This window comes from Alexandromys fortis, unplaced genomic scaffold, assembly GCF_014885135.2.
Source record: "Alexandromys fortis isolate MF-2015 unplaced genomic scaffold, M_Fortis_MF-2015_v1.1 scaffold_307, whole genome shotgun sequence".
NCBI classification, from domain to species: Eukaryota; Metazoa; Chordata; class Mammalia; order Rodentia; family Cricetidae; genus Alexandromys; species Alexandromys fortis.
Genome location: NW_026068205.1, coordinates 14,850 through 19,650, shown reverse-complemented (window position 1 = coordinate 19,650; position 4,801 = coordinate 14,850). Strand labels below are relative to the sequence as shown.

Below are 4,801 nucleotides of genomic sequence, written 5' to 3'. Positions count from 1 at the left end.
GGGGGGAGGGGGAAGGGAAAAGGGAGGCGGGGAGGAGGCAGAAATTTTTATTAAAAAAAAAAGAAAGAAAGAAAAGAGTTAGCCAGTATGAAGCTGAAGCTAATGGCCTGGCAATAATTTAAATAATATAGTTTCTGTGTGATTATTTCAGGTTTAAGCTAAACTGGCAGCCAGAAAGAACAAGTGCCCTCCTTATAATAATTATGTTTCTCAGTCAAATGTATGTCTGGCCATGCAGGATGACTATTCGCATTACAGGAGAGAGTGCCTTTGGAGTATCTCAGGAATACAGCCAGATAGGTTACTATCACAAATGGTACATACTAATATGTGTACCCTGTCCCCTGTATGTCTGGGGTGGAATCCTCCCTCATGCTGCAGCCTTAAGGTCCCTATCTTAAGGCAGTAAATATTCAACAGAACAAACAACAAATCAATTTTGATCATTTCTTACCAGCTCCTCTTGGTTGTCAAATCTAGCAAGTTGAGCCTCTAGTGCCCTGCAGTAGTTCTGGCTAAATGTCCAGTTTTCCATGTCTTCAGAAAAATAAAAACATTTATTTCCAAATCCAATCCAGTTTCTTGGGCAAACAGCATAGGTATTGTTGCGTGAGATCTGTTCTGTCTTTCCCGCTTTTGTAATGACAAAATAAAGAGAACTCCTCACTTCTCTGGATTTAACTATGGACAAATACCAGCATGCAAACTTGGCATAGTCAAACAAGTTTTTAATACCAAAACTTTGCTTGAAAACTTTCTGTTATCATATCACATACATTAAATCCATATGAATATATGCTAGCTCTCGTTAGAGGCTGTCAGAATGGCTATTATCAAGAAATCTCACAGCATATACCAGAAGGGACACTTATTTATTGCTGGTGGGATTATAAACTGATACATCCAGTATGGAGGCTCCTTTAAAAGTTACAAACAGACCTTTTGTGACTCAGCTATGCCACTCCTGGGCATATATGAGAGAACACTATATCATAACACAGAGACTTGCACATCCATGTCTACTGCTGCCCCGTGTACAATAGCAGCAAAATGGACCTGACCTAGATGTCCATCAACTGATGAACAGATAATGAAAGTTTAATATATGAATAAAACAGAATGTTATTCAGACACAAAGAAAAATGAAGCTTGTAAAAGAGTGGTGGACCTAGAAAGTATAATTTTAAACAAGGTCACACAAGCCCAGAAAGAAAAAGATCCCATGGACTTCTTCATATGCTTGTCTCAGCCCATAATGCACAGTGTGGACAGCTGTTGAGTGTGAGCATGGTGTAACACGTAGAAAGGAGAACAAGGAAGAGTGTTGTAAGGTGATAGTAGCAAAGGGCTCATAAGCCATGAATAGGGCTATAAAGAGCATGGCTTTTCTAGTTTCAACTTTGCTGTGTTTTTTTTTTTCTAATTTGTGACGAATAAGAATGTAAAAATGTAAATATAGTGAAAGTCTAAACCTTAACCAAAGCTCCATGGCTTCAGAACGGTTATTCTGTATTCAATGAGATTCATAGGATTTGGGAAGTGTCAAGTGCTTAAATGGCTATGCTAATGGAACTATAATATGTTCATTTGTGAGTCCATCATAATAAAGTAATTTGTGTGTGTGTGTGTGTGTGTGTGAAACTCTTAAGGCAGCAAGGTTTCTGAGAACCACTTAGAAAAATAACAGGTATTTTTATTTCATAACTTTTATTTTTCTTCTTTGACAGGTAAGAATGATTATATGACTCTGTGGAAGGGCTACTGAGGATAGAAATAAATGATTTGATAAGAAATATTAAATACTAGAAATGACGATCACACACTTATTTTAAGTGGAGAGCAATTTGTTGTAGCTGTTCCCAGTTCTTATACACACTACCATGAGGCTTTAAGGAACAAAGGCAACAGGCCCTGAGGGTGACTGTTATGTAGAGCCTCCTGACAGTTTAGATTATACATAATAAGTCTTGTAGGAAAATGTTTGTCCATGTTTAGAATTGTATATTATTCATTGACATGGTTAAACTTGATTTTATAAAACAGTATATGAATTATTACTCCAGATGTGGCAGGATAGCTGTACAAGATTTTATCACATTATTTAGAATAGTGTAAAACTAGAAGCTCAGCAACAGCATATTTCTGGAACATTCTATTTAATATTTTCAGACTATAGTTGAAGATGTTAACATAAACCATGTGTCATGGTGGTTCTTTACCGTCCCCAACCATATTACTCTTCACTGCGCTCATTGCCCCTAGCTGCAGCAGTTTCCTTGAGGCTGCTACTGGGTTTTTTTTTTCTCCATGTCCTCTGCATTGAATAGTTTTCCCAGGTAGACATATGTCTCCAACATCTCTCTAGAGGTTGCTGAATGTCCTTTTCCTAGGGATGCTGAGCCTGGCCGCCTGTCTTGTTCTTTCACTGCATCTTCCTGCTAGATCCTAAGTTCCCAGAGAACAGGAATTTTCAGTGTGTTCTCTCTCCCTCCCCTCACAGTGCCTGGCTCACAGTACTCAGTAAGTGTAACTGACAGTGTGGATGTGGACAGAATGCTGCAGGATCTGGAGAATGTCACTCACCTGACAATGACAAAGCAACAGAAAGTGCAATCACAGCTGCAGTGAGGACTATGATCACTGCATAGCATCAGTAAAGCCTAGCAGGATACTCGGGGGAGACGATTCCGAGACATTTTTCTTGGAGCTTTTTACCTGAAAAATATTAATATAAGAATGCCAACTTGGAGAATTTCTTAAGAAAACTTAAAGAAAATTAGCACAAACATCCACTTGACAATTGCCTACAAGTATCTGAAAGAGTGCTGCATACCCCTTTCAAAGAAGGCCCTGGTCCATAAAGGATGGCCATGGTAGAAAGAAGACTAGAGATGCTAGAAACAGAACTTCCCTGGGGTCTTCTGGTTACTGAACTGAGGGTGAATCATGAAAGGGCAGGAACCTAAAGGAGTGAGGATCACAGTGAAAAACAAAAACAGTCAGCTGGATTTCTCTTCAGAAAGTGCTCTGATTAGGAGTAATGAAAACATTAGGGAAAACCCAGTGTAAATAGACCTATTAACACACTAAGAAAAGAGGAAAATAGAAATATCAATACACAGCTGTTGAAATAGGGGTGGCGGGGCTGGGTCCCCAGCACCCCGGCCGTCTGCTAGCTCATGCCCGAAATAACAATACACAACCTGTATTCATTTAAACACTGCTTGCCCATTATATCCAGCCTCTTCTCGGCTAACTCTCGCACCTGGACTAGCCCATATCTAATAATCTGTGTAAGCACCCCAAGATGCGCTTACCAGGAAGATTCTAGCCTATGTCCATCCTGGGTCGAAGCTGCCTGGGGGAGCTGAGCATCGCGTCTCTGCTCCAGAGCAGAGCTGTCGAGTCTACCCAAAAGAGCTGAGCATGGCGTCTCTGCTCCAGAGAGCAGAGCTGTTGAGTCTGTCCAGGAGCAGAGCAGAGTCTGACCTCACTTCCTCTTCCTACCAGCATTCTTTTCTGATTACTCCTTCCACCTATGCTTTAACCTATCAGGGCCAGCCAAGCAGTTTCTTTATTGCTCAATGACCTTCCTCCATCACACAGCAAAATTATGCAAGAATAGGAATTAGAGCAACTTCCTCAACCCTATAAAAGTTATCAATTAAAAACAAAACAATAAATGCAACTACACTCTGTTTCATTCCCAAGGGTACAGTTATTAATGTTTTCCCAGCAATCAGGAGCAGGAGTAGGATGTCTGCTCTCTGTTCCAGGATGACTTCACAGGAGATCCACCAAGGGTAAAGAAATAGGGTCACGAAGCTGCAAAATTCCTCAGGACTTAAAATGACTCTTCCACAGGACACAGGTTCAATTCCCAGTGCTCACAAGGTAGCTTACAACTGTGCCAACTCCAGTTCCAGGGGACTCATCGCCCCCTATAGGTACCAGGCACTCATGTTACGAACAAACGTGCAGGCAAAACAACCATATATATAAGATAAGATTCTTAAAAAAATAAAAGAAGGTTTACACTTCTTGAAATCAGATGAAGTGTTTTTCATCACAGATTATGCAGTTCTATCTGCATAAAAATTATGACAAATCTGTAAAAGACTACTGAATATAAAATATGAATTTACAAAGCTGCAAGATACAATGTAAATGCAAGATACATGGTAAAGTCAGTTGAATTTTCTTGTCAAATGGAAATTAAAGTTTAAGACAGCACCATTTACAGTAATGACAGAAACCATAAAATTATAAAGCTAAAAAAGATTCATAATCAGCACAATAATTAACTGCATTTAAAGTTATGAAGAAATCAGGACAGAGCTAGACTGTTGGGTCAGTTGTTAAGAGCACCTGGGTTTGATTCTATAACCCACATAGAAGCCTGCAACCATCTATAATTCCAGTTGCTGGTGCACACCTGACCTTGGTGTGCACTGGAATGCATGAGATGCACAGATATTTATGCAGGCAAAATACTCATATGCATGAAAATTTTAACGTAAAAAGGAAAGAAATCAAGACAGATCTAAACACATAATTGATCTGAGATATTTGCTCACACTCACACTCCAAGCCTGCCAATAAAGTTTAACGTTGAACCAGGGACGGAGCTAGTGACTAGCTGACCAGAACTAGCCATAGAGGCTTTGGAGGACCCAGGATACAAATAGAAAGACATAGGAAGTGGGAGGAAGGGGTTGAGAAAGGTTTGCAAGCCCTTTTCTATCTAGAAAGGAGAAAGAGAGGTCACTGGACACTTATCTACTGCTTCTCTGATCAATCA

The 4,801-nt window shown here is 39.9% G+C and overlaps 1 pseudogene; it reads right to left on the bottom strand.

Moving 5' to 3' along the window:
• Positions 1-2,872, bottom strand: part of LOC126493242 (C-type lectin domain family 2 member E-like) — an 18,322-nt pseudogene extending 15,450 nt beyond the window's left edge.
• Positions 2,873-4,801: the final 1,929 nt, after the last annotated feature.